Here is a 9,289-nt window from a genome sequence, read left to right on the forward strand (position 1 = left end):
GATGTTCATGATTTATTATTTTTTTAGATAAACATTTTAACATCAAAATATATAGATTCACTACATCTTTATCAGCTTTATTGGGGTTTAATTGACAAATAGAAATTGTATATATTTAGCTGGGTGCAGTGGCTCATGCCTCTAATCCCAGCACTTTGGGAGGCTGAGACAGGACAACTGTTTGAGCTCAGGAGTTCAAGACTAGCCTGGGTGACATTGTCTCTACATTGTCTCTACAAAAAAATCAAAAAATTAGCCGGGCATGATGGCATGTGCCTGTAGTCCCAGCTACTTGAGAGGCTGAGGTGGGAGGATTGCTTGAGCCCAAGAGGCTGAGGCTGCAGTGAGCCATGATCGTGCCACTGCACTCCAGCCTGGGCAACTGAGTGAGACCCTGTCTCAAAAAAAATAAAATAAAAAGGAAATTGTATATATTTAAAGTATACAACTTGATGCTTTGATATACATATGCATTATAAAATGATCATTACAATCAAGCTATTTAACATTGCTATTACTTCACATTTCACATATTCACACTCAGTGAATTTCAGTTATACAGTATGGTACTCTTTTGTTTTTGTTTTTGTTTGTTTTTTTTTTTTTTTTTTTTTTTGAGGCGGAGTCTTGCTCGGTAGCCCGGGCTGGAGTGCAGTGGCCGGATCTCAGCTCACTGCAAGCTCCGCCTCCCGGGTTTACACCATTCTTCTGCCTCAGCCTCCCAAGTAGCTGGGACTACAGGCGCCCGCCACCTCGCCCGGCTAGTTTTTTGTATTTTTAGTAGAGACGGGGTTTCACGGTGTTAGCCAGGATGGTCTCGATCTCCTGACCTCGTGATCCGCCCGTCTCGGCCTCCCAAAGTGCTGGGATTACAGGCTTGAGCCACCGCGCCCGGCCCTACAGTATGGTACTCTTAACTGTAGTCATTATGATCCAGAATTTACACATCTTACTAACTGAAATTTTGTATCCTTTGATCACTGAATTGTTTTCTAATGTTTTTATTATAAAATAAAAATAGACACAATAGTCCCCCACATCTGCTCTTTATCTTTCCAAAGTTTCAGTTACCCATGGTCAACTGTGGTCCAAATATATTAAATGGAAAATTCCAGAAAGAAACAATGCATACCTTTTAAACTGCATGCCATTCTGAACAGCATGATGAAATCTTGTGCCATTCCACTCTGCCCCATACAGAAGGTGAATCATCCCTTTGTCCAGTATGTCCACACAGTGTACACTACCTGCTCCTCACTCACTCCATGCCCATCTTGGTTATCAGATCGAAAAAACATAGTATATGGGTGGGTACTAACCACAGTTTCAGGTATCTACTGGGGGTCCTGAAATGAATGCCCTGAGGATGATGGGGGATCTACTATATAGAAAACCACACAATTAAAACATACAGTTTATTGAATTATTATTAGGTAAACACCACCCAAGTTAAGAACTTTGTCAGTCAGTCCTCTCACTCTTTTTTTTTTTTTTTTTTTTTTTTTTTTTTTTTTTTTGAGGCGGAGTCTTCACTCTGTCGCCCAGGCTGGAGTGCAGTGGCGCGATCTCGGCTCACTGCAAGCTCCGCCTCCCGGGTCCGCGCCATTCTCCTGCCTCAGCCTCCCAAGTAGCTGGGTCTACAGGCGCCCGCCACCGCGCCTGGCTAATTTTTTGTGTTTTAGTAGAGACGGGGTTTCACCGTGTTAGCCAGGATGGTCTCGATCTCCTGACCTCGTGATCCGCCCGCCTCGGCCTCCCAAAGTGCAGGGATTACAGGCGTGAGCCACCGCGCCCGGCCTAGTCCTCTCACTCTTTATCATTTACCACTATCCTGACTTTTAAGGTAACCATATCTTTGTGTTTTTTCATAGTTCTTTCACCCAAATATGTATTCCGAGTTCAGGGTCACAACCATGACCCTCAACATGGAAGAAAGGAAATGCAGATGCAATCGATAAAAACTGAAAAGCTCTAGTCTTAAATTAAAATTGGAAGTAACAGTATGAACTTTTGAAGTATACATATAGGTATGTATGCATGTATTTTCTATATATATTCTCTCTATATATTTTCTTAGCTTGGATGAAAAGGCAGAAAGACAACGTGAAACCTACTAACAATGAACTTCTCTGGAGCCTAAATAATAATTAGTCTTAAATTACCATGTCTTACAAAAATAATCCAGAGATTCTTGGGGAAATGACTCCAGCTCTGGCATAAGAAATGTACAGGATGAACCTAGCACATCTTATCATACCAGACGGTTAGGAAACACTCAAAGACTACCAGGATCATGTCAAAAGGACTCAGGAGCCAGCCCAAGGAGACTCCAACTGATCAAAGATGAGCCAGTACAAGCTTTAATACTGTTCATTGCAATGTATTGAAACCCTTGAAATATGTTTGAGTCTATAAGTTCACGATGATATTTTTAAAGAAGACTTATTAACCTACAGAGGATGATGAGGAATCAATTCATTATATTGCAAACTAGTAAGTAAAGAGAAAGAATCAAGCACTTTTCCTGCCTTTGCCATATGAACTAGACCCTCAATCAACCAAATAGTAGATGGGAGGTAGTGAAGGTAGTGACTATTTGTACAAGTTTCACAACTGATAAATGAAAAAGAAACTTTAGAACTGGAAGATCACATTGTGCAACTGGCGAAGAATGGTAGTCATTAAGCATCAATGGTTGATAAGACTACAAAAGAGATAACCAGAAACCTCATGCCTCCCGTGGCCAAACACAGCCCAGAATCTTGCCAAAGGAACTGAATCTAATTCTAATCCAGTCTCTGGATGGAGCTGCCAATTGGCAGGAAACACAAAGGACAGAGAACATGTGAACTGCACCATGAATGTGTAATCAGCAAAATCCATACTGTGAGAAACTCTTCTGATCACAGAGACCAGGTCCTTCAACAGACAAATTGTAAAGAAATGAAAGGATGGAGGGGGAACCTATAAATTGAAAGAAACTTAAAAGGGATATCACACTTTTAAGAAATTTTCAACACTGGCAGGGTGTGGTGGCTCATGCCTGTAATCCTAGCATTTTGGGAGGCTGAGGCAGGTAGATCACTTGAGGCCAGGAGTTCAAAACCAGCCTGGTCAACGTGGCAAAACCTTGTCTCTACTAAAAATACAAAAATTAGTTGAACATGGTGGCACACGCCTGTAGTCCCAGCTACTTGGGAGACTGAGGCACAATAACCACTTGAATCCAGGAGGCAGAGGTTGCAGTGAGCCGAGACTGTACCACTGCACTCCAGCCTGGGCAACAGAGCAAGACTCTGTCCATTAAAAAAAATATATATATATATATCAAGACTATACTTATGTTCCTCCATTTTCTTCTAGCATAATAATTGCTGTCAAAAAGATTGATGATAATCTAATTACATTTCCCTCAGAAGTCATGAATTCTTTTTATTTTTTAGATGCTAAAATAATTTGTTTTTCATTAAAGCCCAGTAACTTTACTAGAATTCATCTCAGTGTTGATAATACCGGTATGATTATGGTGTACATTATGGGCTGTTTCATATGTAGTTTCAAGTTTCCTTTATTTGAGAAAAGTCATCTTGAATTACAAATTTTAGTATAGGTTTTGTTCCCTTGCCTTGGTTTTCTTCAAGGATTCTTATCATCATCACTGTTCTTCGTGTATCTTCAATATCTGTCATTTTCTCTTAAATCCTTTTTGTTTTTTCATTTCTTTTGGATTTTTTTTTTTTTTTTTTTTTTTTTGAGACTGAGTCTTGCTTTGTCGCCTAGGCTGGAGTGCAGTGGCACGATCTCCACTCACTGCAGCTTCCGCCTCCCAGGTTCAAGCGATTCTCCTGCCTCAGCCTCCCGAGTAGCTGAGACTATAGGCACGTGCCACCATGCCTAGCTAATTTTTGTATTTTTAAGGCAAATACAGAGATGGGGTTTCACCATGTTGCCCAGGCTGGTCTTGAACTCCTGCCCTCAAGTGATCTGCTTGCCTCTGCCTCCCAAAGTGCTGGGATTACAGGCGTGAGCCACCACGCCCAGTCTTTTTTTGGTCTTTTTGAAGAAACCCGTCCGCTGTGCTGTTTTGGGCTTCTGTTCTCTGGTCTTTCGGATGCTGCCTTATCACTTCCCTCTTTTCCTCCTGTACAGATGCTGCCAGAGACAAGTCTGTGGTTTGTCCCTGCCCACTGGTGTTTTGAGGTTTGTGGTAATACCTTTTCACCTTTTGTTGCAAATGTTGTTCATGGGTTTTGGCTTTACTAGCTTGTTACTCTGTTTTTTATGTGGATATTTTGAAAGACTGAAAAACTATGCTGCCATTACCACCTTCATATTCCTGGGATCCTTCTTTTATTTTTAAATATTCTCACATGGTATCACTAGTAATGGTTTCAGGTGATTCCATTTTATGTGACAACTGGAGTGTTCTACAGAGACCCCCTTTGTGGGAATTTAGGCTACCTCTAATTCTCTTATATTATACACAACAAGGTGGTAAACCTTGCCCCTAAATCACAAGGTGCTTTTCCTGGGGAGAGCACTCTGAGACCTCCACCTCTCCTCAGAGAAGTGTCTGACTCCTTCCCCACCCCTGCCAGGTTACTGCTACCTCCCTCAATGCAGGAGGGAGTCCTTGTCCCGCACCCTGTAAGAGCAAACTAAGTACTCTGGACCAGAAAATTGAACTTTCTACTTAGAGACCACCAAGACCGACTGATCAAGACTGATCTCAGTCCTCTTCAGGATCTCAATCTTTGTTTGTCCCCATCCTTCCATCCCTGGAGTTCTTTTCCCCACTTTGCTAAGTACAAACCGTACCCCAACCCTATAACTTCCCACTGAAACCCTTCCCTTCTACCCTCTGCGGCTCCTGGCCTGTGACCAACAAACTCCCCAACACCCCAACCCTCCCAACACCCCCCTCCCCTGCAACTATCCCCAGCATGGCTCTACTTGGCTGAACTACATTTCCCAGAATTCCCTTTGTCATGTCGTTGTGTCCCACACTTATCTTTGCAACCACTTCTCCCTGTAATCCAGACACCTCTGCCTGGCCCATACCAGCCATACAGAAGCATCACACGCAGCCTCACGTTGCTTATGTGTGGATTGAAGCTGTGCATAGCACATCTGGTGGCTACCAACCCTGCTTCCATCAATGAGGAAGCCTGGAATTCTGACTTCTTCATTTGTGAAACAGATTACAAGGTGGAACTGCCTTTGCAAAGATTATGACAGTGAGAGAAGCCTAGCAAGCCTGACTTCGTCTTGCCCCTAGCCTCACAGGCTCTCCGTCCTCATGTCTTGAGCATAGACCAAGTTAACCATGGGAGGAATTTAGTTTATAGTTTAACTTTGAAGCAAAGATGATAATAGTTCTTCCCTAAAATGAACTCCTGCCTTGCTCAGGGACAAAACTGCTTTTATAAGACTAAGGAAAGGCCACAAGATTAGGATTACGGGAGGGGCCTGAATTCTGCTAAAATGTAGGTATAGCTAAACGTTAACCAGCCATTGTCCCCTAGGTTGCCTTTCTATAATTTCTTGCTGCTCAGGAGTCATGCGGCTAAAAGTCACAAGATTTGTGACTTCCTCAATTGCTCCTATAGATAACATCACTATTGTAGAAGCTAAGATTGGTTTTTTGAGATATTTTTCATTTTCTTGCATTCCGGCAACCGACCACCTGGATCCAGAACTCATAACTCAACTGGTCCTGTGACCCCCCAACCCGGGGGTTGACTCAGCATGTGAGGACTGTTCTGTTTTCCATACCTCTATGAGTTCATCCCCAACCAATCAGGAGCACCCATTCCCTAGCCGCCTGCCCACCAAATTATCCGTGAAAACCCTAGCTTCTGAGTTATCAGGGAGACTGACTTGAGTAACAACTCCAGTCCCCTTGCTTGGCTAGCTCTGCACTAGTTAAATGATTTCTCTATTACAATACCATGGTCTCAGCGAATTGGTTTTGTCTCTGCAGCAGACAGGAAGAACCCCTCGGGCTTACAATAATTTTCTCCAAACTTGAAAGGGTTGGTCAAAAGATGCTGGGCAGCCACCATTATCATAAATGTCCCTTGGCCTGGGATCTCTATCATGGTTATTGTTGTGACTTGTTTCCCAGGCCTTGGCCAGCTAACAGGTCAGGGAGGATTTGGGGGACAAGATTTACCCCCAGAGGGTGCAGAGGAGAAAACAAAAACAAACCACCCAAATGTTAGATATCTGGAAATTTTCACAGCCAGTGTCCATATTTATTCATATCTCAATTGCTGAAAGCAATTTACAGAACAATTGGTTTTTTTTGAGATAGAGTCTTACTCTGTTGCCCGGCCTGCTGGAGTGCAGTGGTGCGATGATCTCAGCCCACTGCAACTTCCACCTCCTGGGTTCAAGCGATTCTCTTGCCCCAGCCTCTCAAATAGCTGGGATTACAGGCGTGCACCACCACGCTCGGCTAATTTTTGTATTTTTAGTAGATATGGGGTTTCATCATGTTGGCCAGGCTGGTCTTGAACTCCTGACCTCAAGTGATCCGCCTGCCTCAACCTCCCAGAGAGCTGGGATTACAGGCGTGAGCCACCGTGCCTGGCCAATTGGTTCTACTTTTAGTATTACAAACACAAGGCATGGATGTTTTAAAAAGTTTTTTAAACCACAGATAAGCTAAAAGTTCTTTAAATGCAAATATTAGAAACTATTTTAGGAAATAAAATCACCTATAATCTTGAAGAGATAACCACTGTCAACATTTGGTATTTATCCTTCTGGTCTTTTATCAATGCATAAATATATAATATATCATATACCATAAATATATACTCTTTTTAAAAATATGAAAACTGAATTATATTAAACATATTTTAACTAAAAATACAGCATGAATGTTCTTCTATACTATGAAATATCCATCAGCAGCATCATTTTTGCTCCATTATTTTCTACTATAATATACTTATCTTGCCTGAGAACACAGGCTTTTTGCAGATTTTGTAGAATTATAAGTGATGTTATAATGGACGCTCTTATAGTTAAATCTTCACGCATATAAATGGTTATTTCCTCAGAACAATCTAAGTGAAGGGCTAAGTCAAGGGCTATGCAAAATGTGAAGGCTTCTGAAACACATTTTCGGATTTTCAACAATCAAAACAACTTCTACCTTCTTCCGGAAAGCCTGGCACTGCAATTAACCAGGCCAGTTTTCATCCCACTGTGTGCCATGAGTCAAGTAATGTCTGTATCAGGAGCTAAAATGAATCTTTAAGGGCCTTCCATACATGATAAAATGACTCAGAATTGTAGAAGAAAAACATTAGCAGCCCCACATTTTCCATTTGTTAATAATTCTTTTCTGCCCCATTTTCATATTATAAGATTTAAGTCTCCTGGGCCTGTATTTTCTCTCAGTGCTAATAGAATTCTAGTAGTTAGTCTCAGACTGCAGGCCATTCTCACCACAGGTGAGAGATACCTCAGGAAGAAAAGACGAAAACATCTTGCTTTCCTCCACATCTCTGGGAAAACAGAGTTTGTTTTGCATAATAAAGCTGTTCTTGCAAATGTAACTGGATTTCAGATACTGTTACTATGAAAGTAAATTTTTATATGTACAAAGTCTGTAATTCTGATTAGTTGTCTTAATAAGGTATTTCTCTGATTATAATACTTAGCATCTCCATCCTCTGGAAAGTTTGAATACACTGAGTCTTATTTATTAAGACAAAGAGGATCACTGTCACTTATTTGCCCAAATACAAGGAAGTTAAGAACAATAACACTTAACAGTGTGTGTACATATATATATAGATATAATTTGATGAAAAAAGAGCCAAGAGTCAAAACTCTGTAAAATATTTGAAAACATTTATTCTGAGCCAAATATAAGTGACCATGGCCCATGACACAGCCCTCAGGAGATCCTGAGAACATATGCCCGAGGTGGTTAGGGCACAGCCTGGTTTTATACATTTTTGGGAGACAGGAGACATCAATTGAGTACATAAGACATCAATCAAATACATTTAAGATGTACATTGGTTTGGTTCAGAAAAGGGGGACAACTCAAAGTGGGTGGGGAGATTCCAGGTTACAGGTAGACTTAAATATTCTCCAAGTGACAATTCGTTGAGTTTATCTGAAGACTGGGATCGACAGAAAGGAAGTGTTTAGGTTAAGACAAAAGATTGTGGAGACCAAGTTTTATTGTGCAGTGGAAGCTCTCACATAGCAGGCCTCAGAGAGAGTAGATTGTTAAATGTTTCTCATCGGACCTAAAAGGGTGCCTGGCTCTTAGTTGATCTCCTGGATCTGGAAAGCGAGGAAGGAAAAAAGTGGGGGGAAAGTGGATTCTCTATAGAATGCAAATTTTTTCTCACAAGAGAAAACTTTGCAGGGCAATTTCAAGATTTGGCAAGGAAATATATTTGGGGTTAAAATATTTTGACTTCTTGCCTTATTTGTTACATGATGTTATGCCAGAGGCAGGTTAGAAAGCAGACCTCGCTCTATAGGGTTAAAATAAAAACCCCTCTGATAAGACTTTATGGTTTACAAGATGTAACTCCCCAGACCCCTTAAGTAGGAATTTGGGGATGTTAAAAAATTCAGAGCTTAGTTCTCTCTCTCTCTCCCTCCCTACCCTTCCTCTTACACGCGCATGCACACACACACACACACACACACACACACACGACAGAGTCTCACACTGTTGCCCAGGCACAATCATGGCTCACTGCACCCTTGACCTCCCTGGGCTCAGGTGATCCTCCCATTCAGATTCCCAAGTAGCTGGGACCACAGGCGCATGCCACCACACCCGGCTAATTTTTGTATTTTAGTAGAGGTGGGGTTTTGCCATTGCTCAGACTGGTCTTGAACTCCTGACCTCAAGTGATCCACCCCCCTCCGCCTCCCAAAGTGCTGGAATCACAGGCGTGAGACACCGCACCCAGCCTAATAGTTTATATTTTTAAAGACTCTGAGATGCTCTTTCTCACATACTTTATAGAAGCAGGGAAGAATGAGAACATGCTCTCCTGATCAAAACTATTTCAGGACTCAATGCCAAAAGATATTTTGTTAGATACATTATAAGGAAAAACAATTTGTGAAACTATGTGCTTATTGCTCTGATGTTTGCAAAATTATGCTGTCTACTTCTGAACTCCCTAAGACAAAAGAAAAGAAACAGTAACTGGACATTGACGGAAAAAGCGAGCCAAATTAAATAGAACATGCACTGAATGATGATCTTATATATCAAAAGTTAGGAGGTACAGCCAAA

This window comes from Papio anubis, chromosome 14, assembly GCF_008728515.1.
Source record: "Papio anubis isolate 15944 chromosome 14, Panubis1.0, whole genome shotgun sequence".
NCBI classification, from domain to species: domain Eukaryota; kingdom Metazoa; phylum Chordata; class Mammalia; order Primates; family Cercopithecidae; genus Papio; species Papio anubis.